The sequence below is a fragment of the Ambystoma mexicanum genome, chromosome 11, assembly GCF_040938575.1.
Source record: "Ambystoma mexicanum isolate Mex_15411 chromosome 11, UKY_AmexF1_1, whole genome shotgun sequence".
Taxonomy (NCBI): domain Eukaryota; kingdom Metazoa; phylum Chordata; class Amphibia; order Caudata; family Ambystomatidae; genus Ambystoma; species Ambystoma mexicanum.
In genome coordinates, this window is record NC_090934.1 from 936,938,932 (window position 1) to 936,965,808 (window position 26,877).

General features: G+C 47.6%; 1 protein-coding gene across 4 annotated transcripts in view; it reads right to left on the reverse strand.

The window, feature by feature from the left end:
- LOC138503946 (ras association domain-containing protein 8-like) overlaps positions 1 to 26,877 on the reverse strand; it is a 453,289-nt gene that overhangs the window by 224,052 nt on the left and 202,360 nt on the right. The gene's annotated exons all lie outside the window — the stretch shown is intronic.

Genomic DNA, 26,877 nt, shown 5'->3' on the forward strand with positions numbered 1-26,877 from the left:
GCCCGCGCCTGTTCTCAGGCCCACCTCCTCCAACGGACCGATCCCGGCCCGCTCCGCATCGTTGGCGCGTGTGTTCCACACCTGCCCCTCCTCCTCCATGTTACGACCACGCGAACACAGACACGTGCGCCACTGGCAGGCAGCCAAATTGGAGGCCGCCCTCCTCCTCCTCCTCCATGTACATGTACATGTACAAGCCACGTGCATAGCAGCACGCCTCATCCCGGGCCCATCCGTTCCAGCAAAGGGGCATATGACCCCAGGCCCAGGCCCCCTTCAATCCCAGGCATCCCTCATCTCCACGTGGCTCATCCTCCAGTGCCTACTTTATGCAGGCGAAGACTACTCATCTGGGGTGCGCATAAAGTGCCCCCACTCATCGACTGCACGGCAATCCGCCAGCGGTCGCAACCAAGGCCTAGCAGACCCCGGCAGACTCCTGAGAAAGGTGGGTGACACCATGCACTGACGCAACCGCAAGGGGCAGCAGGCCCAAGCCCATCCCACCTGCTGCACACCCAGCTCACTACCACCACCTCCCCATGAGCTCGCCCCAAGATAAACAAGCTCCAAACCCAGCACCTCCAACAGGGAACACGGCGACCACGGCATGGCGCATGCCCCCCCCCTTTCTCCATGATGCCCCAAGCGGACAAGGGCCCAAGGTGGGTTGAGAGGTTAGGAGACTTTAATACCTTTATAGATGCTGCGGGGGAAGAAATGTCACCAAGACTACGCAGCATGTTTCTAAACCTAGCAGGTAATGACATCAAAGTCCTGTTAAAAACCATCCCAACCGCTGAACAAGCTGACTTCCCAGCACTAATCGCAGCGCTGAACAGAAGATTGGTAATTGAGCCCAACAGGGACTATGAAAGGTACATATTTAATCAGTGCATGCAAAGGATCGACGAGACTGTAGAGGAATTCATCACCCACCTACGAGTAAAAGGAGCAAACTTTCAATTCCATGCCTTCCCGCTTGATGAGGCCATACGTTTGAGTGTAATAGAAGGGTGTACATCCCAGACCCTAAAGAAGCAACTCCTCAAAAAGCCGATCACCATAGAAGAAGCAAGTCAGATGGCTAGGATTTTAGAAAGGGTCGAGAAACAAGTGACACAGATAACAGGCACCACTTTGACAAAACAAGACAAGAACGAAACGATAGCGGCACTGCAGTCCAACAACATCAGACCAATGGAAAGGGGCACCAATCCCAACTATTCCGTGACGCCGAGAACCCAACGTCAATGTTACCGCTGTGGGATGGCCTTCCCTCACGCAGGGACTTGCCCCGCGCTATCCCAGAGATGTGGAAACTGCTGCAGAGAGGGACACTTCCAATCGGTTTGCGGGGAAGGCAGACCATTTCTGATGCAAAGACCACCCGTTGCCCCTCAATTCAAAATACCCAACAGAAACCACAAGCCCAAGCCTACCAAACACGACAATATCACCAAAACCCAAGAAGGTACGTCAGAGTGGTCGAAGATGTCTACCCAACAGACGAGACCCAGGGAAGTGAAGGATACGAGCAAGTATCCCACATCAGAGACGAATACGATGGACCCCCAACACATCATACCCACTATGAAGCGAACCAACAAAGTGTCGAATATGAAGTCGATCAATATGACCAGTATCCGCATGACAAATACGTCAATCTCATCATGGACGAAGGTGAAGCACGTGAAGCACCCAAGATACCGGTTGACATAGGAGGGAGGCAGTTCTGCTTCCTAGTTGACTCAGGAGCCACCATCAACATAATGGGCGAGAAGGAGTTTCACCAAATTCCCAACAGGCCAACCCTGCCGTCATCCTACTCCAAGATATATCAATGTGGCGCTGCAACTCCTCTACAAACAATTGGCTCCTTCAGTCGATGCCTCATCCACGACAACCACTCCACCACGACAAGCATCCACGTCATCCGCAGCCTGACCAAAGGAAGATGCCTCCTCAGCTATAGGACTGCCTCCTGCACCAACACCGGAGACAAGAGAGAGCGTGTTCAATGTCCGACCAGAATCCATGCATACAGACACAATGTCAAAAGACATCATTAAAGAATTCCCCCTCATCTGCAAGGGCCTAGGGAAACTAAAAGGTCCCCCAGTGAAACTCCATATAGATCCCACTGTCCGACCCGTGCAACAACACCCAAGGAGGGTTGGGTTCCACCTCTGAGCCGCAGTGTCAGCTGAACTCAGCCAAGAAGATGGAATAATCGAACCAGCCACGGCCCGACTCCATGGGTCTCCCCACTGGTAATAGTGCCAAAGGACGGGGGACGACTCAGACTCTGCGTGGACATGCGAATAGCCAACACCGCTATTCAGCACGAACGACACCCAGGCCCAGAATTAAGGACATGATTGTCCAACTGAATAAGTCTACCCTCTTCTCCAAACTAGACTTGAACCAAGGATACCACCAGATGGTACTCCATCCCGAGTCGAGGGGAATCGCCACTTTTGCCACGCACAATGGACTATTTCGCTACAAGCGTCTAAACTTCGGCATATCTTCAGCTGCAGAAATTTTCCACAAAGCCATCAGACAAATCATTCGGCCAATCAAAGGGACACTGAACTACAGTGACGACATTCTCGTGTACGGATGGTCAAAATAAGAACATGATGTTACCCTTCGTGCCACATGCAAGGCCACCCAAGATGCTGGCCTCACCTTGAACGTTGACAAGTGCCGGTTCAGCAAAATCAAATTAATAATTTTCGGTCACATATTCTCCGCAGACGGAATGACCCCAGAGTGGCAACTATCTTCAATTTACAAGCACCGAGACAAATAGCGGATATACGTTCCTTCCTGGGCATGGCAGGATACTGCGCAAGGCATATACCGCATTAAGCCTCAATCACCAAACCACTCCAAAAACTTCTCCAGAAGGACATGCTCTTCGTCTGGATGGCAGAATGCCAAGGAGCATTCGACACCATCAAGCAATCCCTAGCAGAAGCCAGAAAACTGGCCTACTTTGACCCGGACTGGCACACAGAACTAGTAGTTGATGCAAGCCCAGTGGGGCTAGGAGCCATACTCGCCCAGACCAACGGAGTTGACACCCACACGAGACATCGTGGCATACGCCAGCAGGGCACTGGCGCCCCCTCCACCCCCAAGTCTGCATACTCCCAAGCAGAAAAAGAGAGTCTGGCGGCAGTCTGGGCGTGTGAACATTTTCACAATTTCATAATAGGGAAGAGATTCGCCCTCATCACGGACCATCAGGCCCTACTTTCACCGTTTGGAAACCCACGAACAAAGATACCCCCCAGAATTGAACGGTGGGGCATTCGCCTACAAGAATACGATTACCACATCATACATCGTCCAGGGGGTGAGAACAACACAGCCGACTATTTGTCGAGACACCCCACAGGAAAGCCAACACCAAGACAGGGTGACATGGAATACATAAACTACATCACCACAAGGGCGCTACCTCCAGCGGTATCACTGGAAGCCGTTGCACTGCGTCAGCAGCGGATCCATCCATGGCCCTGGCGATTGAACTCACTGAACACAACAAGTGGAAGGACTACAGCAGGTCACTGACATCGCATCCAGGCGCAAACCAAGACGAACCAGAGGCTCGCAAAAGTCCATACAGAGCTGGCCGTAAAAGACAGAGCCATACTCCTCAGATGGTGTAGAATAGTAATCCCAGTGGCCCTACGGTCAGAAATAATCAAGACGGCCCACGAGGAACACCGGGGAGCAGACAACAGCAAACGTCAACTACGTTGCCATGTGTGGTTCCCTTTCCTTGACGCTCTAGTTGACCGATGGATAAGGAACTGCATGACTTGCCAATGCACGGCCAGAGCCGAAACACCGATACCCCTACAGCCGACACAGATACCAGAACATCCATGGGAAAAAGTGGCGGTGGACTTTTATGGTCCCCTAGAATCAGGAGAATACCTACTCGTATTCATTGATGAACATTCAAGGTTCCACAATCGTAAAGAGATCTTCATCCACAGCCTTTGCCCAAGTCGCAGTTGTCTTCGACGAAGTCCTGAGCGAATGGGGCATACCTGATATCATCAAGTCAGCCAATGGTCCGCCCTTCTGCGGCCACGATTTCACAACATTCGCAAAGCACTTAGGGTTCAAGCACCAGAAAATAAAACCTCTATGGCCACAAGCCAACGGGATGGCCGAGAGATTCATGTCATCGATCAAAAAGACATTTCAAAGAGCCAGACTAGAAAATGTTGACCCACACCAAGCCCTGTGCAGGATGCTTTGAGACTATCGAAATATGCCACATGAGGCCACAAACAAGACCCCGGCCGAACTCATGGTAAAGTACCAAGTTCGCACACAAATCATACGACATCCGATAAACAAACCAGAAACAGATCCAAAAATCCTAGAGAGAGACACAGAGAGGAAAGAACGAGCCTGCATCCAGACAGACGAAAGGCGAGGAGCGCGCCCAAAAGACTTTCAAGTAGGAGACGAGGTGCTGGTGCAACAGGCAACAGCCAAGAAGACCGATTCAAGATTCGCCCCACAGCCACTACAAGTCACGGCGATCAAAGGAACTATGGTGACTGCTGATAATGAAGAACGAGAAATAACACGAAACAGCTCACAGTTCAAGCTCACAACAACCAAGGAAAATGAGAGACTTCAGCCCCCAGATCCTGAACCCATTTCAATAGATCCTCGAGACACACTATGGACGCCTCCAAGATTCTCCCCTCCTCCAGGAACGAAGAGAACAGAGAGGCCTGATGAAAATCCAGGAGAAGGCACCAGCAGCCGGCCCCAACGAGCCGTGAAGAAACCAGCACGCCTGGTTGAAGAATGTTGAGAACGCTGTAAGGACATTTCGTCCGGGGGTGATGTTACAGTGTTCGTGTCTCCTTAAGAGACCGACACCATGTCACATGGGCAGCATCACGTGACGAAGCACGTAAGGGGAGGGAACGCTTGAATTCAGAATCCGTTGTGTAAGAAATAAAGAAAGACGTGCATTCAACCTCGGCGTGTCTGTCCTCATTACTGCGGCCTATCCAGGCACAACAGTGAGCACATATACAATGTCAAAATGAGGCTTCTGGAAGGTACAGCATTTCCAATTAGGAATGTGAAAATGGTTTTAAAACTTGGCTGAAATCTGATCAGTAAAAAATTGCCCTTTTACCAATTCAGAAGGCCCCAATATTAAGAGACATATGTTCTGTATCATTTGCTCAAGCCCTAGACAAGAACAAAAACGTAATCCCGTCTCACCAAGCCCACAAAATGGATCAGTGCAAATCTTGCGATGCAAGGACTAAATATTTGCGTCATAAACATTGAATTCACGTGCAGGGAAGATATGTGCTGTTCAACCTGCAGTCCCTTCTATCCACAGCTGTAGCCATACAACATAATGTTAAAGGACTTTTGTACCGCGCACTATCACCACCAAAGTGGTCCCCTTGTGCTCTGGCGGCTCTGAAAAAGTGGAGGGGAGGGGGTGAGTTAGTGGGAATAAGATGGAAAAGTGCAAGAGAGCAGTGATGTGCTGTTGGCAGCCTCAGCCCGGTGGGTCCGTTGCCTGGGCTTGGGGTGATTTTCGGTCCGTAGTTGTCGCGTGCTGTTGTGCAAGTTTATGTGTGGTTTGTTTTGTTGTTGCATTGTTGTGAAGTTTGTGCGGATTGCTGCGTTTAAGGCTTGTGGTTGTGTTTGTTTAGAGTTTGAGAGGTGTATGCAGAGGCATGGAATTGTTTGTTGGTTGGTTAGTTGGCATTGCTGTCCTAGCAATTATGGGATTCCATCTAGGTGCGGTACACGCCGACATGCACATTTCCATCCAGGTGTGATGCGAGCTAAAGTTAAGAATTCCATACGAACGTGGCACATTCTAACATTACATTTGTATCTAGATGCGACGCAAGCTAAAATTAAGAATCCTGAGTGAGGCACATGCTAACAGTCATACTTCCATCCAGATGCGGCGCAAGCTTGGTTTCAGAATTCAAAGTGTGGTGCATGTTAAGAATAACATTTCTATCTAGATGCGAAGCAAGCTAAACCTCGCACTGCAATTGTTAAAAAGTTGTGTATAAAGTGAACCTAAACTGGGCCTGGTCTGATTTAAGTAGGCCGCATCGTGGCGGCTTGAACCCAATACAAATTCACATTTATCTTACAGAGGCCGCAAGCGGGCTGGGGAATTCACCATCTTCCACTTGCTATAAAAATGCATTGGTCATTTCATTCGTGGTGCCTGGAGGAATTAAATCATGCACATGCTTCGCCCCCTTGGGGTCTTCCATCCACACCCCCGGTCGCGTTTACAATAGCAAAAGGGGCAACGCGTTGTCAGTGCAATGAAAGCACATGGCAGATGTAACTCGCAAACCTCGAAAAACCAAACGCAGCCTCGCGCTTCCCAGGGCCATGTGTGTGTGGCAACAGGGCGCCGATTCATCCAGCATGCGTGGGGGCCAAGGGAGAGCGGGGCAAGGCACGGGGAGGATTCCTGGAATTCCTGAGACAGGTGCAGAGGCACGAGCCCTGCCCCGTGGCCGCACTCGGGCACTGTGGACGAGAAGCTGCCGGGGCCGCGACTCTCGCAGTGTCTGACGTGGTATCAGACTCCTGCCCTGGATGAACTGGTCATGTGCAAATGAATCTCACTCTGCCAGAATGCTGAGTAACTGAATGTGCACCATTATTTGCTAAATAAACACGAATTGCCAAAAGACAATGGGTCTTGAAAAGTTTGTACTCGTTAAATGGGGCAACGTGCTGTGTGTTTACGTGCACGGATGTGTGTGGAACTACAACTCCCATCATACCGCGGCATCGACTATGCTGGTTAGAGCTGGTGGCCACCGCCGGCCTTCGGGCAGGGCTGCCCGGGACGCCATTAGCCCCCTGCCACGCCAGCTCGGGGGGAGTCATTCAAGGTCTCCCCTAAGCTGGCATGGTGGTGGGAGAAGGCGCGGCAGACACATTTAATTGCAATAGGGTGCTGATGCTTTCGCATCGATCCTTATTGAAAAATGTGCGCCCTCCCACGCACTACTAGGCTTGTGTGGGGAGAGCGGGGAGGTGCTACATTTGTGTTTGGCTGTCCGGGGCGCTACGGCCAGTCCTGCTTGTGGGAGTTGTAGATCAAAACATATTTAGGCACACAGGTTGCCCACTAAGGTGCCTACACTTTCCAGCAGTCTCAGCAAATGGAGAAATGATGGAATGGGTGTGATGTCCCAGCTCACTGTTAACTCACATGAGCAGGTTTAATGCATACAATCTGACATGTCTTTTCAGGGGAGAGACTACTCACCCTTCTCCAGTCCAGTTTAGCATTTGCAGTAATACATTATAATGAACTTCTGATCCAAAAGAAAACACATGGATACCTTAATTAGGCTAACAAGGCCATTTATTTGCAAGCTTTCGTGGTCTTCACCACATCCTCAAGCAGAGAAGAAATAAAGCCACTGACAAACATTGCTGCGCAAAAAGCCCATTCTGGGATTCCTCTTTTTCCTCATCTGCGCCGTCTCTGCATCCGATTTGTAGCTGGTTTAGAGAGGCATGATGTACAGATGTTGTGTGACTGGTACACTGTGTTAAGTGGCACAGGGGTCAGCGGAACTAAAAAGAAGTACACACGGAAAAAGAAGGAAAGGAAAAAATAAAAAAAAAATAAAAAAATAAAAAAACACACACACACAGCCCACCCTGTTAAAGTGCTCTCAGGAAGGGATAGTGTCAGTCATGGGAGGTGCTGTCCAGACGTAGCTCAGTATGTCAGGCCGGACTCATTGCAAGAAGAGTGGTGGAAAATAATATCCTCCACATATTGGGCTGCTTGTGCCTCTAGAAGGCCGGTAGGGAGGTGACCACCATTCATGCATTAGGCCTTTCTCTCATTGAGCCCAGTGTTGCACGTTTGTATCAAACTTATAGGGATTGCGTTTAATCACATACACATCTATGTTAATGAATTCCATGCAACCATCAACCACAAACTCATTTCTCAATAGCAGCAACAACAAAGAAATCAAACATGATCAGCTAAAGACGACAGTATAACACAAACCCACCAACCAGGCCAGCTATTTGAAGAGCAACAGCTTCCACCTAGTGCACAGAATGCATGCTACAGTAGTCATACAATCAATATGATACAGTTTAGTACTCACAAGCGACCAGGATAAAAACAGACACTTTGAGATAAGACTGAATAAACCATGGATACAACCACATGATTGTGGACAGCCACATTCACAGGGCAACATGGATCCCCCGGGCCAACCTCTTAGCATACAGAGCCAAAGAGGCCCGGACCCGGGTGCCACTGGTAGTCACATACAATCCAGAGTTGGAAGCCATCAGCAAGATTGCTAAGGAACTCCACCACATCCTGCAACAAGATGATCGTCAGAAGATTTCTCTGTGATGCCCCACCTTGCTTTAAGAGAACCAGTCAAATTGAAGGAAATTATTCTAAGAAACAAACTACATACAAATAGCACAGACAATGAACAAGCCCTGCCAGAACAGAAGAAGCCTAACCTGCTCACATATCAACATTTTCTACACACTCAAAAAACCCCATACAGAGCCGGACAACAAAATGATGGGGAGCTTTACATTTGTGTCCAACAACAATGTATACTTGAATATGTGGATGAAATGCCCTTTGGGAAGGTCTATTATGCAGGGGGAAATGGCAGCAAATACAAAAACACATGAACATCCACCATCAGAGTGTCAAGGAATGCGCAAAAGAGCCCAGTTGGTGAGCATTTTTCAGAAACAAATCACAACCTTGATGATATTAACATGTCTGAACTCCAGGGACATTTCAGGACTGACAGCCAGGAAGACCCATGAATTCAAATGCCTGCACATTTTCAATACACTGACAAACGGCTTGAGCAGACATTGCAGTTTCAGGAAACCCTATCCCAACTAAGAAATTCTCACTCTTTCCACCGTAGAGATGCAGGGTTCACAACATTTGGACTGGACGCTTCTGATCAATGTTTGCAAAACCGTTCACTGGCATCTAACTCACACTGCACCAGCCTCTCTAAGGTAGGTGTCTGCAGCGTTTGACTCTCCATATGTTTTGGGCTACACTTCCCATCTGCCCTACCCAGCAACGAGAATGGTGAGGGCTCATGGAAGACATAGTCCAAAACATCTGGAGAGCTACAGGTTAGAGACTGCAGGGGGGGTAGAGCACTAGAATTTGCAGATCACTGCGCTGATCCTATGAAAGCAAGTAGAACCTGCTTCTGGTCAGGGGGTTCTTACAAGACAGCGCTCTTCTGTTTTGACCGAGGGTAGAGTGAATTTGGGTTGAAGAACCGGTATCATCTTTGTATGATTGTATACAGATTTTACAAAGAATTTGAGCAGTCTTGTCACTTTATATTTGTTGGTGATTTATTAATACACTCAGCCAACATGTGTTTCAACCCACCATGGGTCTTTTTCAAGGCTGCACTGACAGAAGGTGTGATGCATATGCATCTTATGAAAATAATCACCCGAGTGGAGGTGACCAGTGCAGTGTATTGGACAGTGAATTTATATAGTTGAGGTGAGAATAAGACATTGTTGTGCCGTTCGTGAGATTTCAATAGGCACATTTACAGGCATGGTGTACAAGGTTGCGTATATACAGAGTGGTGTGAACCAGGTGTACATTGTTTGTTGTGAGTGACATGAATACAGTGATTGTGAGTTGTTACAGTTAAGTAGGCATTTAGCATGGATGATTACATATGCCTCGCAATGAAACATGTTTTAACAATGTATCATAGCAGCAAAGAAGGAAAAGCGGGAAGGAAGAAGGATGTTGCGGTTAATAATTGAGGGATTGATGCAAGCCTGTGTGTTTAGGGGTAGGGAGCCGTGATGGGCGAGTCTTACCGTGTGTGGTGATCATAAGGCATTTATTATGTTTGATGAGCTCTGTTAATAGGCTCTTGTATAAACCTGCAAAAGGAAATTGAGGGTGGTGTAAGTACCAGCACTGACCCTAGGGCAATTTTATCCCACGGCATGAATTGAATGGGTGAGAGATACAGGCATGGGATAGCTGTGCATGGTCTGGGAGCATGGTATGCAATCGTTAATTATAGCCATGTAGTATTACAGTTAAAGGGTGAGGCGGCAGCGAGCCTAACAGTGCCACCAGTAATTACAGGGCCATGGGGCAGAGAATGAGAACCCAGGTCTGGGGTGAGGGCCATGGAGGAGTGACATGTTAATGCCCAAGGAGCGACTAGTGAGCACATAAAGAGGCAGGTCTCGTTGTTGGGAAAATAAGTGTACCTGAAGGGGGGGGGATGGAGGGAGGGAGTTGTATATTTGCCACCTCTATCATTAAGTGCCTGACTAGGGGGAAAGGGTGGGGGGGGGCTTGTTATGTGGCACCCCCATTGTTTAGGTATGGTGCAGTGGAAGGTGTTCCTTAAAAGTATGCCGTGTCATGGCGCATATGTTAAAAATAACCTGCAGCCACTCCTGAATGGGGGCAGAGAAGTAAACCTAAAGGGGAAGGAAGGGAATTTAACTTCAATGGGGAGCCAGAAACGGGTGGGTCCATTAACTGAGAAACAAATTGTGCATGGCGTGGGCATGTGCTCGCAGTGCCTCTAATGGTACTGTGACAGTAGGTTATGAGATAGATGGCGGTGCACATGTACCTGTACCCGTGGATACCTGGGGTCAGATCCATGTGGCCAAGAGGTGGTCAAGCGTGTGTGCTAGTGGTGGCAGTTGTCCATCATGGCAAAAATTCCATGGGGGGTGGGTGGGTGGGTGAAAGGTGCATCAGGAGTGGTTAATAGTGTCAAAGGAGGTGGTTTGTTGGCTGAATTACATGCAGCCAGCTTGTTTGAAAAACCTATTATGTGAATGATGGTAAAAGCGGGAATGGGAGGTCAATTAGGATGGGAGGAGAATGCAATGGAGGGATATCCTAGACAGTTCACAAAACATTAAATTCATGGTCAGTACTGAGACCCTTGCTGACACATCCATATTTGCATACTAGTCTTGCTTCCCATTGTCGCAGTCTTAACTCGCGGTCACCTCCTCTCAGGCCACTTTTAACTGATTAAATCCTGATGAATTGTATGTAGCTTTTGTTGGCTAGCTGGTGCCTCTCTTGCAGGTGGGTGGTTAGTGGATATCCTGCATCCTGGGAGCTTCGGAGGCTCAGATGTTCGCAAATTCTGGTTCTCAGTTCCCTAATGGTACTCCCAATGTACATTAATTAACATGCACTCATGATTACATAGATAACATTTTGTTTTGCAATTAATGAATTGTTCAATTTGATGGCAATGGCTGTCATTGAAAGTGACTGATTTCGCATTTTGTGTGTGTAGGCACATGGAGTACATGCCACATTTGTGAAAGCCAGATGTTTTTGAGGCAGTGAGTCAGTTATGGCATATTGGTTTCACTGCAACACGTATGATGGGCTGAGTATTGCTTTTAGAGTCAGAGCCTTGGTGATGGAAAATTGAGGTTTATCTGGGACCCATTTCTGGATGTCTTCATCAATCTAGAGCAAATGCCAGTGCTTTCTTGACTGAAACGTTTTACATATCTTAATAGTCCTTCCATATGTTTGCTCTTTTCTTTGGGGGTAAATAGTGCTGTCCCATTGATGGTTTGGCAGCTTTTATTGCAGTTGCAATAGTTTTCTCTTTGTATCCTCAGTTAGTGAATCTTTCAGTGAGAGGTTTGCATTCCATTTGGTATGCATGATCATTACTGCAATTTCTTTTCACACAAATAAATTCCCCTTTTGGTATGTTCTGTATGACGGACTTCCTGTGACAGCTTGTTGCGAATAGCGCATAGTTAATCTCTGTTGGTTTTCCGCAGGTTGTGGTGTGAAGGCTTTCGGTGTCAATGGAGATTCAGATGTCCAGGGAATCAATTGTGTTATAACTTCGATTCCAAGTCAGATGGATTCCAAAGGAGTTTGTGATGAGGAATTCTCTAAACACAGAGTGGGTCAGTCGTGCCCGACCAGATCATCCGTATATCATGTATGTACTGATACCATTTGTAGATATGGAAGGTGAAGTCCGTGTTGGCAAAGATAAAGACTTGTTTATAGTGGTTCATGAAGAGATTGGCCACTGCAGGTGCGTATGTTAGACGCATAGCAGATCTCTTTTGTTTGTCGGTGGTATATACTGTTGAACAGGAGGACATTGTTAGTTAATGAGAATTCCAATGGTTCTTTAATCATTTCCAGATGAGAGTAAAAGGAGGCTGAATATTTGGAGTATGCGAAATCTATCACTTTCAAGGCTAGCGTGTGATCAATTAATGCATAAAAGGACTTGACGTCTAGGGTCACAAGTAAGTATCCTGATTTCCACTTGATTCCTTGCAAGATTAGTAGGGTGTGCATTATGTCCCTGTGGTATGTTGGGATCTTGGTTACCTGGGTGTCTATAACATTGGGTGTCAATAACATTATTGATGTACTTTGGGATAGGTTCATTCACCCAACCAATGCCGCTTAAGATGGGTCTGCCTTCTGGGATAAGCATGAAGGCCTTGTGTACCTTGGCAAAAAGTAAATTGTAGTCATCCGCGGATGGTCAGTTCTTAGGAAACTGCGTTTGTCGTCTGTCAGTAGAACCTGTTTGTGCCATTTGTTACTTAGGTCTTTTGCTTATGCTGCCACTGAAATGGTGGGGTTGGATGCCAATATTTGACGGGCGGTGCCAGAGACTGGAAAGTAGGGCAGTAAGACACCCTCAGCTAGGAATAATAGTTGCCACCACAGGGGCCTCGGCAGCCACGCCAAAAGTCTGTTTAAAAGAGGCGCAGAGAGCAGGTTGGTAGCAGAAGCTATTCAGCCTCTGTTCCCAATCCAGGTGATGTCCTCTGGAGCTCTGTGGAGAGACCCTGCCTGCCATTACCCGCCAACTGGAAAGACCACTGCCACGCTCCTCAACGTTTCCATCCCACCTGCACAGGCAGATGAGGAAGTGGGAGAGGTTGGCAGGCGGGGTGGAACAAGTGGTCAGTAATTTGCCCTTCCGGGGGGGAGGGGACCCTGAGGCCCGTTAGGAACAGTGGCGAAGGCAGGGTCTGCCTCCCACTAGGTTGGCTTTGGCCTGGCAAAGGGGCCCGATGGGAGAGCACCGGAAGGATGAAGGGGGTGGAGCCAGGAGTCAGAAGGGATTGGACAAGTAAAGGATGCCTCCTGCGATCAACCCCCCCAACAGAGGGGATCGCAGGGGAGGTCTGCAAGAACATAGGGGGACCTCACCGCTGTACAAATGCCGAAAGGGGCCGGAATTGGCAGTTCCACCTGGGACTGCCTGTGACAAGGAGGAACCAATGTAAATATGCGTTACTATTTATTCAAATTAAAGTATTGTGGTTATGTTATGGTGGAGTTGTTACTAGGGTTGCTTTTATAATGGAGTTACGATGCTTAGTATGGTTAAATGGATTAAACGTGGCCGTTTTCACTTTCCCAACAGAAAAGTGTTAGTGTGGTTTCTCCAGTCATATGGCACTGCATCCCTGCTAAGCCCATCTCTTTTGCTTCCTTGGTGCTACGACACAATGTTAAATCAACAGGTTTCATTGCAAGGCATATCTAATCATCCATGCTAAATGCCTACACAACTGTAACAACTCACAATCACTGTATTCATGTCACTCACAGCAACCAATGTACATCTGGTTCACACCACTCTGTATACACACAACCATGTACACCATGCCTGTAAATTTGCCTATTGAAATCTCACAAATTACGCAACAATGTCTTATTTTCACTTAACTATATAAATTCACTATTCAAAACACTGCATTGGTCACCTCCACTCGGGTGATCATTTTCATAAAGTGCATATGCATCACACCTTCTGTCACTGCAGCCTTGAAAAAGACCCTATTGGGTCCAAACACGTGTCGATTGAGTCTATTAATAAATCACCAACAAATATAAAGCGACAAGACTGCTCCAATTCTTTGTAAAATCTGTGTACAATCACACAAAGAGTCATTACTTCAATGAACCAGCGCCCGGGTTATACCAGTTCTTCAGCCCAACTATACAGGTTGGAGACCCCTGCTCTAAGGCAATGGCTTGTTGCCCGACTCACTCCAGTCCAGCCTCATCATCATCCTTAAAAAAAAATAATAATCCTCAGCCTTACAAGCTTCCCAGAGGGCATCTTTTTCATGTCAGATCCCTGCCCTTTACTCATGATAGTGATGAAACACAATCCCAATATGGTATTTCACGCAAATTTACCACACTGGACTCCATGAGTCAAAGGCCGAACGCATGACTGGTTGTGCCTCCGCTCTACCAGCCTTCTAAAGGAACAGGCCTAATATGTGGAGGATTGCGCCACCAGTGATCTTGCAAAGGGACCAGCCCGACATACAGAGCTGCAACTGCACCCCACCTACCATGACTGACACGATCCCCATCCACTCCTGCCTTCCTGAAAGCAAACAAACAGGGTAGGCTGTGTACTTTTCTTTCTTACCCTTTGCTTTAGTTGAACTGACCCCTGCCCCACTTAATATAGTGTACCAGTCAACTGCAATATGGGAGGTAGGTGGGGTTGGAGGGGAGTTGTCCAACATCTGTAATGTATGCATCTCTGATCAAACTACAAATCAGGCACACAGCATGGCACTGATAAAGGGAAAAATATAACCATAGAAGAGGCTATTTAAAGTGCAATGTCGCAATATATTCCAAACGTTCACGTCAATACTGCCTGAGAAAGTGGTCAAGACCACAAAAGCTTGCAAATAAATGAGTATTAGCCTAACTAAGGAATCCGCCTTTTGTTTTCGTTTGGATCAGCACTTTAGTCTACCCTTGGCTAACATGGTACAAGTAAACTGAACGGCCATCTTCGGCCAGCTCTCGCCACAGTTGTATACTCTTTCATACCTATAGGTGCTAGGAGAGTCATTTGCCTATCCTCAGCTCAGCAGACACATTAGCCGACTGGACGTCAGGAAAGGGAAAGGAAAAGAGCAGCTACAATTGTCGAGGAACCGCTTTCTGTGATGTGAAGTGCCTCCTACAGATGGCCAAAAAGCTGAATGTACTCATTTTGGCTTGTTTTGCATTGCAGGCATAACAATGCAAATCATGACTCAGTGCGTGTAAACAATACTGGTAATATTTCAAGAGACAAGTGCGATCAGAACAATATCTGTGGCATAGGACCCAGTTGGCAGGCCCTTGCCTTGCACAGATCTTCAGCTGGCTTTAACCAACAAAGGTACCTTGAAAGAGAGACAGGGGTCAACCAGTTAACATTCAGGAACTATTCTTCAGGTGGCAGAGCATTCCAAGTAAACCAAAGTTTCCGCACAGCATGGCGAGGGGCTTGTTAGCAAGCCTTTTCGCACAGGTCGGCCTATAAAAGTATGCCACACAACAGTTTTTGGTTGAAAGATGTGCCAGAAGTGGTCCATGGTCCGCCAAAATCCTTGCACATTTGAAATCATTCTGCAAATGCTAGGATCGATTTATAAACAAGAAATCACCATATTGTGAAACAAAATCGAACAGCATCTTAACATAGCCAGTGACACCATCATCAGTCTTCTAGCAGCACGCCTGGCCTACTAGACAATGTGCCATGTTGGAGCTCTTGAAAACATAGCTGCAACATCCACAGCCAGTCCACACCTCCAGCTGGAGCACTTGGGAAGATCAACGATTGGCATGCACTTTAAATCAGGACACACAGGTGTAGACAAGCATCAACCCGTTACAGGCCAAAGCCTCTATCCACCTCTTTGCTAGGTGTGCGGGGTTGCCCCCAATGCGCTCCTGTTAAACCCCCCCCCCAACCTCCCGACACGGCCGTTTTGTGTCCCACAGATTCATTTTCTTGCGTACGACCTTGAGCCCCTGTATTGCTGTGTAACCAATCGCGTATGTGCTCAAAACAAAGTAAGCACCCTTAGAAACAGCAAGCGTAAACTAACATGGGCCCAGCCAGAGCTGCTTCCAACCCTTGGCTATGCTGCAATGCACCCTGCTCGCTTTTGTGCGCCTGGCCCAATAGCCATAAACACACTTTAACATTCTTCTAAGAAGAACAGGTCCGCAAACTGCACACCGTGGCCTGTACTGGTCGAAAAGTCCAACAGGGCAACCAACAGGGAGGGTACACAATTAAATAAATAATAATAAAAAAGTGACGAATCAACGGCATATTCCAGACTGTGATCCAACAGCATCTAGCGAGAGGGATAAGCAAACAGCCATCTCTGCCACCGATTGCACATGAACGCAGCCAGATAGGAAATGTGGACACTGGCTTAGACTGGTACTAAACTATTGGCCTCGGCAGGACAATGCCCGAAATTAATGCTTTTAAGTGATGAGGCAAGCGTAAAAGGTAGCTCTTTCTGCTCCAGGGTAGAATGTGTATTTGGGGCGTCTGGGAGAACCCTCGCAGAGGGATCCGGAAACCTTGGAAAGTCAGATTTTGTCAATGATGAAGAATGGCGCTTACTCCTCTAAAACACAGGTGTGGAATTTCGCCATTCAGATGAGCAACATGGCCTGGAAGCCCTGTGCATCACTCCCCAGCATTGCTGTGTTAAGTGTTTCGAGGATTCAGGGGTAAACTTGAGTTCTCTTCACTTTCCAAAGGGCCAGAAACCCATCAGCTTTACGAATCACTTTCCACTTTCCAGGCCAGGTTTATGAGGGGGTGGTATTAAAAGGGAGGGTGATCCTGGTCCTAGCTGCCATCCCAGCCAGCTTCCACTCCGGGCTTCATGAGGAAATATGTGCGCGCCTGTGCGAGCTCCTGTCTGGTGGTGTGAGGTATGGGGCCAAAATTACCAATGGGGACCCTTCAGGCCGAGCGCCCAAAGGGGTCCGAGAGTAAGGCATTGTAGTGGGGAGGGGTGTGTTCGAGAATGGTCGGGTAACCTTTGGCACTCATTTACTAGACAAGTGGCACGGAGAAACACATTTAAGAATAGCAGGGAATTGGAACACATTTGAAAAGGACCAAGAACATAACGCTGAAGGACACCGTTCATAGAACCTGCCGTCATGGTAAGGCGGTGTTTGGCGCGCACACACACACATCACATTACCAATAGTACATAAAAAACGAATAACCTAATTAAATAGGACATAAAACACTATGCTGCCTTGATGGAACTCCTGGAAACCATGACCTGGAGCTTATCACCAGAGAACCCTCCCATAAGAAAGGGCATTGTCTAGATCTCCTAGCAGCAAGAGGGGGAGCTGTCCAATTTGGTGAAACTATTCCACTTCTGTGGTCGGATCATTACCTACAACAGGTAACTGTTAGGGGAAAACAGGACACCAGAGGGGGAAAGGACGTAAGACTACACCTATCTGGTGTCGGAAGGCGTCCGATTTAGAAAAAATCCCCAGGGAGGAAGTTGAAAACAGATTGGCATGCCTCGATATTAATCTGACATGTGAAGAATTTTTCAGCAAAGGGGCAGACCTGATAAAGGAAATCTGTGACAAATATGCACCAGACTCAAGACAGCCAAAAATTCTAAAACTTGGTTTAGCCCAGCATTGAGCCAAATGCGTAAACAGGTTCGCCAGGCCAACAAACTTTGGAGGTCCTCTAAATCGGATGAAGACGCAGAGAAGGCCAGAGTCCGCTTAAAGCAATATCAAAATGCCATCTTTGTGGCTAAAAAAGCTTTCCTCCAAGAAGAAATTAAGTTAGCAGGCGATCAGTACAAGGCCTTATTCGATGTAGTATCAAGGTTTAGAAATCCTAAACGTATGTCAGTACTGACTGCCAATTCACAGGAACAGGCCAATGAGTTCAATGATTTTTTTTAACAAAAAATCATGGACATTCTAAAACCTACAAACGATCTAGCATTTCCTATGCCAGCCTGTACTGCTATCCGCTTGGTAACTAATCTTACCCCATTTGTAACAACCTTTGTGAACAAATCACTCACAGAAGGCTATGTTCCAAGCACACTTAAGGGCACGTTGGTAAAACCTTTATTGGAAAAGCCTAACCTAGACCCTATGGCACTTAAAAACCACCGCCCGGTAGCCAATTTATGCTGGCCCACCAAAATCTTGGAATAAATTGTCTGCAATCAATTTCAGCAGGTCATTGACAGTAGAGACATCCTAGATAAACATCAATCGGGGTTTCGCTCTAATCATGAGACAGAGACTGACCCATCAGCAGTCCGGGATGACCTACTGGAAGCCGCAGACAGGGGAAGCAATTCAATATTGTTGATGCTTGACCCGTCAGCGGCATTTGATACAATCAACCATAAGATTATACTTCAACGGATCAGAAACCTCGGCAGAGCAGCCAAAGTAGTGGTGTACTGGTTTGACTCCTTTCTACAGAACAGAACTCAGCAGGTGATACTGGGAACATTTCTCTCAGAATTAATACAACTGAGGTGTGTAGTCCCCCAGGGGTCAGCACTTTCACCTCTGATCTTCAATCTATATATTCGACCACGGTTTGATATCTTGAGGAAACACGGTCTACGATTTCACTCATACGCCGACGACACACAGATTTATGTGGAGACAGACAATCTGCCTGAGGCATTTGAGATGATAGACCGATGTATGCAAGACATAAAAAAATGGATGGCCTGCAACCAACTACAGCTTAATGCAGGCAAAACAGAAGTAATTTTATTTAGATCGGAGAAGAAAAATAGAGAGGAAGATACAAATATCACTCCACAGATCTTGGGAGTGAGTATCCCATTGTCAAAGAAAGTGAAAAACCTTGGGTGTATCTGGCAAGAAAATCTGGCCAGTGAAGCCCAGGTAGGGGCAAAAGTAAAAGCAGTACATTATTCCCTGCGCCTGCTTAGGAATGTACTCCCCTTCTTAATACCTCAAGACTATCCAGTAGTGGTGGGAGCTTTGGTAAATTCCCACCTTGACTACTGTAATAGTCTCATGACAGGGATCTCTGGGAAACAAATGCAAAGCCTAGTAAGGGCCCAGAATGTGGCAGTCAGGCTAATGGCCCAACTGGGTAAAAGGGATCATGTGTCCAAAACAAGGAAAGCATTGCACTGGTTGATGGTGGAGGATCACATTAAATTTAAGGTAGGGTTATCTGCCTGGTGCACGTAAGAAATGATTCAAACTCAAACCAATCAGTGTCTCCTATGTCCCCGCTACCTTTAATGGCCACACCTTCGCTAGAACTGCTTCTCCCCAAGGCCCAAAAATATAATCCCGATGTTAAAACAAAATGATTTTCCAAAAACATGTAGCCCGGACAGCACCCTGTACACCTTGAAAATGAAAAAAAGGTTTTTTCCTCCATAATTCCATTTAATCTTTCTTTTTATATTATCAATTGATGACAATGTACATTCTAGACTTTTAATATGCGATTTCAGCTAACCCTGAGCACGGCCCGAGCAGAGAGGGGGTTGGGAGAGGTTGGGGAGGCAGTGATTCACAGGAGACTTTCGGCCTTCACCTGTTTTCACGCATGTGAATACAGTGTTCTAGAAGTTCGGCTACAGCGTACTAAACTTCAAGACACTTTCTGTGAGGAATTTGACCATCGGCACTGTTTTTTTTTTTTTTTTTTTTTTAAAGAGTGAATGGTGGTAGATTAAGCGCTGAAAAATGTGTGGGGCTTATCTGCACACATTTTCCTATGCTCACTGCACGACATGCACATAGACCGGTGTACTCTGGGTGGACACAGTATATAGGCGCAGTCCCCTCCTGACCCCGGTCATACTCAGTTGGGATACGACAGCCAGGATTACACCATGTCATCCCAGAAGGTAGAGGGCAAAACCTCCCTGCTGCCATGGCCAGCCTAATTAATTTATCAAAGGCTCCATGTATATGCCCTGTCCTTTTGTGTAGCACTGCAGATGGTGTCAGCAATTAACATACTAATAGAGTATACTTCAAAACAGGCACACATGGTGTCTGGCTGCAGTGGTTAACAAAGGATGCCAGAAACCCCCCACAACCTTTGATATGCACTGTGCTAGCCTGAAGCCAGCTCTCACCCTTAGTATCAATGGACAGTGAGATGTCATTTCTGGGACTGTGTGCATTATAGTAGTCATCCCTGCATGGGGACGCCATTCAGGAGGTACGAGTAGGTGGATTGACGGCAACAGAAAGTCTGGTCCAGCCGCAGCTTCAAGGGAGACCTGCCGCTTCAATCAGGAACCACAGAGAGCTCCATTAACTAGAGACCTTTGAGCCACAACAGACAAGAAGATGGGTGGGACTTAGTATTACATGTTTTCACCCCTTTACCTTTTCGGTTGGAACGCACTCGGGTTATGATCTCATGCATACAGCAGATTTTTGGTGGGAACCCAGGATTGGTTCTTTAGGGTAGGCTTAGCCAACATCAATCACTGTGGCCCATCTGGCTTTAAAAGAGGGCTAAGTCCCTCTTTTGGGGGATCATCTGAAGACTTTGCAAGAAGTAACAAGAATAACTCCACCTTTGACCCTGGCCTTACATCTTCCACTAGTGAAGGAAGGCCAGAACCTCCAATAGGGAAGCAAGATCCATCCCCTAAACATCTCCCAGGGAACAGAAGGAGATCCTGAATCCAGAGAACCCTCTAGCAGCTCAAGAACCAGTACTCAGCTAGAACACAGCATGTCCTGCTAGGCTCTGCAGCAAGCTTCCCAAGTGGAAAGTGCCAGATAGTCTCTGAACCAAACCAAGAACAAGGCAGGTGCCTGCAATTCTCTCCTCAGCTTTGGGCCATCCATCTTAAAGGATGGCACAAGCCCAGTGAAGAAGCTACAAGTGCATTGACAAGCATCTGCCGACCTCTGCCTTTAAGAACATTTTCGAGCCAGCCAAACCCCTCAAGCTGCAACCGACTGCACCGCTGACAGTTATGCTGCAGTCGCCAACGCCGTTTGAGATGCCTCAACCAGTGCTTAGGAAACGCCAACCAGCACTGAGACGATTCTTGACACCCGAATCGCCATATAGGCCATCCTGCAGACGTACGTTCAGCCTCACTTGTGGAACTGCCTGCCACACGATACCCACAGCTGTCTCCCATCTTGAACTCTGTCACAGAAGCTGCCAACTGCCCTGAAACTGACTCGACCCAGTCCACATCAAGAGCTTCTACAGCACAAAGTACATTGTGGTTCTGTCCCTGGCCCCTGGTGCTTCTCCAAAGGCCCCTAGTGACATTTTGTGACCCATTGCTGCCTTTGTTTTGAAACTAAATATCCTTGAACTGTTGCAATTAATTACTTTACCCACTACCCTCCTGTCAGTATCAAGAGTGCATCACTTTTCCTTCTTTGAAACGGTCTGTCCTCTGCAATTCTTTACAGGGTGTGTTGTATTTTGTAGTGTGCTAGAACTGTCTGTTGTGATAATAATAAAGTAGATTTTTGTATACAACCTTGACTGGACAGTGCCTTTTTTCATTGGGTAATTGTATTTTCGCTCTGTTGCAACCAACCAACAATCCACAATCTTTCGGGAAATAAGCCTGCCGTTCCGTCCACGTTACCAAAATTGAACAAGGAGGTTTATAATTTACTTTCGGTTCCAATCTGTTCGGATCCCTTCCGGTGTATTAGAGGTGTGGGGCTGATTGATGGTTTAGTAAACCGATATTCATCCCTGGACCACTGCTGCCCCAGAAGTTGATTCGTCACACTATCCCACTAGACTTCATTCCTCACAGAGCTGTACCAGTAATTCAGAAATATCCTATGTTAAAGAAAAACGTGGTTTCATTATACTGCTGTTCAATCTGTACATTCAGCCCCTTCTTGAAATCTTGAGACGCTATGGGCTGGACTTCCACTCATATGCTGAAGACACACAGATTTTTGTACAAATTGTTAATTTCCAGAAAACATTTAGCAAACTAGGGCTATGACTGGAAGAAGTAGGCAGCTGGATGTCGAAGAACTATTTGCAACTTAATGCTGCCAAAACCGAACTCATTATTCAGACCTAAAAACCTGCTGTCAGCAGCCAAGAAGCTGCCTATTCTGTAACTTTTGGGCAAGAGTCTCAAATTGGTATCTAAAATCAAAAACCTGGGTTGTATGTGGCAAGAAGATCTGGGTAGTGAAGCCCAGGTGGGAGCTAAGATCGAGGCAGTATATTTTGTCTAGCGAATGCTATGCCAAGCACTCCCCTACATACCAACAAAAGATCATCCATCTGTGGTGGTGGCATTAACCAGAGCCCACTTAGACTATTGCAATAGTCAACTGCTGGGTATTCCTGCCAAACAGCATCAGCAGCGTCAGATAGCACAAAACACGGCTGTTAGACTAATATCTAAGAAAAGCTGACCATGTGTCTCCATTTCGTCGGGAGTTACATTGGCTATCAATTGATGATCGAATTAAATTTAAGACAGCCTGTATTGTCTTCAAATGTATCAATGGCATTGCTCCCCTGAATTTGTAAGAGCTAATACAGCCATATCATCCGACAAGACAATTGCGATCAAGCGACAGCCATCTTCTGACTATCCCTCACTCGGTTGATAAATCTAGAGGTGATCCAAGATTTTCAGTTTTTGGTCCCAGGCTGTGGAACTCCAGGCCACTACCACCAAGAACAATGAGCTCTTTTCTTCAATTTCGCCAAGCACTGAAGACCTTCCTATTCAGGTGGAAGGCCCCTTGTTTTCTGGGGGTTTGTTCTGATCTTTTTTCATCTACCATCAGCTGTGTCATCTGCGCCAATATACGGTTCATTTCGTCTGATGCGCGCTACAAATGCAAAAAAATAAAAACCAAATCAGCTGTATTCAATGGGCGCTGTAGGCGGCAAGGCCAAGGTGAGAGACGAGACAGTTATCGTTTTGGAAGGCAGTGGCTCCAGGATTTCCACATTAAATGATGGTCCAGAGGGCGAAGAGTGCACAGTTCACTGACTCGACCTGCTTGAAGGATCCTCGCTGCTGCAGCACTCTGGCTGCCTAGACCAAGCAACCGCAGCGTCCGACCTCGTCGTTTTTCCACCCCACCCACCGTTACATTAGGAATTTGAGGAGCGTCGTTAGGTGGGGGGAGGACCAGGTTAACACTGAGATCCCCTTTCGGGGGACTCTGGAGCTAGAATAGTGCAGAGGGAAGGGCACAGGGCCCCATCGTAATGGCTGTACAGCCACCAGAGGATCCCGGCGGGGGAGGTAGGCGGGGGGGGGGGCGGGATCAGTGGGCAGCTTGGTCTGGCAATGAAGGGGCTGCCTCCTGGTATCACCCCCTCCAAGAGCATGGTGGAGAGGGGACAGGACTTAACCACCATGTGCCCCCCTTGGGGGTGTGGGAGACATGGTCCGCCTGGACCACTTCTTAGTAAAAACATGTTGAAATGCTATGATTTTGTGTAGAGTGTATTTGTCAGGAATGTCACATTTTTTGTTTGGCTAACTTGTGTGTTGCTGTGTAATAAAATGTGGCAGGAAGGACATCCAAAAAGTAACGTGTCTGGTCTGCTCACTTCTCCCATGGCACTGCCCCCCTTGCAGAGCCCATGCCCATCAACCCATCTATTTCCCAGGCTCCTGGGCTCGCAGATGGCACAGATGATTGCACCGCAAGTGGGCCTGTCTTGGGTGCATGTCCTAACCTCCAGAAGACATCTAAAATGTATGCATATTGCCCAGTTTTCAAAAAAACTGGCCGCATTGCACAGGTGGGGTGAGCAAGTGCCATGCAAGATCACCCGCAATCATTAAGAAAACCCTCATACTCCAACTCAAGAGTGTGAACAGAGCTACAAATGACAATGCCTCATGGGCGTTTTCGTTGATGTGCAATCCCATTCACCACCGTAAACTATGGATGTGAACAGATTAGTTATTAGACAGTGCCAAACAGCAAATGATCCAGAGCCTGCAACGGTATTGAAAAGGAGAATGATCCAGAGCCTGCGACAGTATTGAAAAGGAAAATGATCGAGAGCATGCGACAGTATTGAAAGGAAAATGATCGAGAGCATGCGACAGTATTGAAAAGGAAAATGATCGAGAGCATGCGACAGTATTGAAAAGGAAAATGATCGAGAGCATGCGACAGTATTGAAAAGGAAAATGATCGAGAGCATGCAACAGTATTGAAAAGCAAAAGGATCCAGAGCCTGCAAAGCTGCTGTAAAGCCACGGATCCAGAGCCTACCACAGTGCTGCAAAGCCACGTATCAAGAGCCTAGGGCAGCGCTGCAATGCCACGTATCGAGAGCCTACGACAGCGCTGCAATGCCACAGATCCAGAGCCTGCGACAGTGCTGAAAAGCCACAGATCCAGAGCCTGCAACAGTGCTGAAAAGCCACAGATCCAGAGCCTGCAACAGTGCTGAAAAGCCACAGATCCAGAGCCTGCAACAGTGCTGAAAAGCCACAGATCCAGAGCCTGCGACAGTGCTGAAAAGCCACAGATCCAGAGCCTGCGCCAGTGCTGAAAAGCCACAGATCCAGAGCCTGCGCCAGTGCTGAAAAGCCACAGATCCAGAGCCTGCGCCAGTGCTGAAAAGCCACAGATCCAGAGCCTGCGACAGTGCTGAAAAGCCACAGATCCAGAGCCTGCGACAGTGCTGAAAAGCCACAGATCCAGAGCCTGCGACAGTGCTGAAAAGCCACAGATCCAGAGCCTGCGACAGTGCTGAAAAGCCACAGATCCAGAGCCTGCGACAGTGCTGAAAAGCCACAGATCCAGAGCCTGCGACAGTGCTGAAAAGCCACAGATCCAGAGCCTGCGACAGGGCTGAAAAGCCACAGATCCAGAGCCTGCGACAGTGCTGACAAGCCACAGATTCAGAGCCTGCAACAGTATTGAAAAGGAAAATGATCGAGAGCATGCAACAGTATTGAAAAGGAAAATGATCGAGAGCATGCGACAGTATTGAAAAGCAAAAGGATCCCGAGCCTGCAAAGCTGCTGCAAAGCCACGGATCCAGAGCCTACCACAGTGCTGCAAAGCCACGTAGCCAGAGACTACGGCAGTGCTGCAATGCCACGTATTGAGAGCCTACGACAGCGCTGCAACGCCACAGATCCAGAGCCTGCGACAGCGCTGCAACGCCACAGATCCAGAGCCTGCGACAGCGCTGCAACGCCACAGATCCAGAGCCTGCGACAGCGCTGCAACGCCACAGATCCAGAGCCTGCGACAGCGCTGCAACGCCACAGATCCAGAGCCTGCAACAGTGCTGAAAAGCCACAGATCCAGAGCCTGCAACGGTGCTGACAAGCCACAGATCCAGAGCCTACTACAGTGCTAACAAGCCACAGATCCAGAGCCTACTACAGTGCTAACAAGCCACAGATCCAGATCCTCCGATAGTGCTGAAAAGCCACGGGTCCAGAGCATGCGACAGTGCTGAAAAGCCACAAAGTCGAGGCTTTTAACAGCACTCAAGATGAAGGATTCAGAGCTTGCCAGAATCCTAGCATTAATGGACTAAATCTTGCAGCCACGCAACCTTAGGACTCTGAGCTTGAGAGAGAAAAAGTTGAATCAAAGTTTATATCCATTACTGGCATCAAAGGTTTGCCTCACACAAGATGGAAGCTAGGGTGAAATATAATACTATTTACACGCATCATTCCTTGAATGGGAAAGCAGCAATATTAGGACACAAGTTGGGCCCAGCGCATTGTGAGCGCGAGAACAATGCAATATTTCACTTTGAAGTTTGCTGGAACCAAAACACTGAAAGTTGTTTGTGTGGTGGAATAAGGATTTGAAGGACTGTCCGGATGTAAAATGTGATAATGCATTAAAATTAATTAGAAGGGGCAGCAGGGGTGAATTAGAGGCGAATAAGCTCTGGGTACAGCCACTATCCATATAGTGAGTGGGGCTTGGGGAGGACACCACCCTCCCACCCTACGCCTTGTATCGGTCGCCATCATGATTGAAACGTCTTTTCTACGGCATCCAGCAGTGCTTGACGTTTCCATGGAGAGCCCAAAAGAATGCGCTTTCTTGGAGCTTTGGGGGGGGGGGCAAAGGGGGTGCGGGGGCGGTAAAGCAGACAATGTCTTTTAGATTTAAGAGGCTAAGATCCACCCCGCTGACATGAGGCACAAGTGCGACACACCCACCAACCCAGACAATCACTGACCCGTGGGGTGGGAGTGCTATTTTACAGGGGGGGGGGGGGGGGAAGCGGTTGCAACAGGGCGACCATTTCCTAGTAAAAATGATCCGTTTGATCTGACAACAATAAAATAAATCTTAACAATAAAAATATGGCCTTGTGTACAAGAAGCACAGGAACAAACCGGGCTGGTTCGAAGTATTCACAATGTGTAAAAAATACCAGACTCAAAAAATGCCATTCTTCAAAAGGGTGAAAGGCTGAGTCGGCTTTGCCAAGCTCGGCTGCGAGAGCTGCTGGTTTCTTACTCGTGTCCGCAGTGGGCACTTCCCTGTCAAGTGTGTCACGCCGGTACACGTGGGGCCGGGGTATTTCTAAAACATTAACGGGCCCTGTTTTTTTTTTCTAACAGCACCATAAGAATTAGTGAAGTGTAAACGTGTATAATATAGGGAAAACATAGACTTACCTATTGAATTGAATATAATTTGGGCGTACCAGATACCTGTTCTATTGATCATGCATGTCACGTATGTCACAGGGGGGGGGGGTGGAAGGAGGGGCTTTTTCTGAAGTTTCCACGAAAACTCCTCTGTAATGGAATGCAAGAGCTCCAATTGGTGGTGGATTTGCTGAGCTTCCAGGAAAGAACTCAGCATGGGGAGGATTTCATGGTGGGGAGGCCTGGCAGGGTTACGGCCCAGGGGGCGGAGTGCACGGTCAACCTATCAGAATCGAATGAACA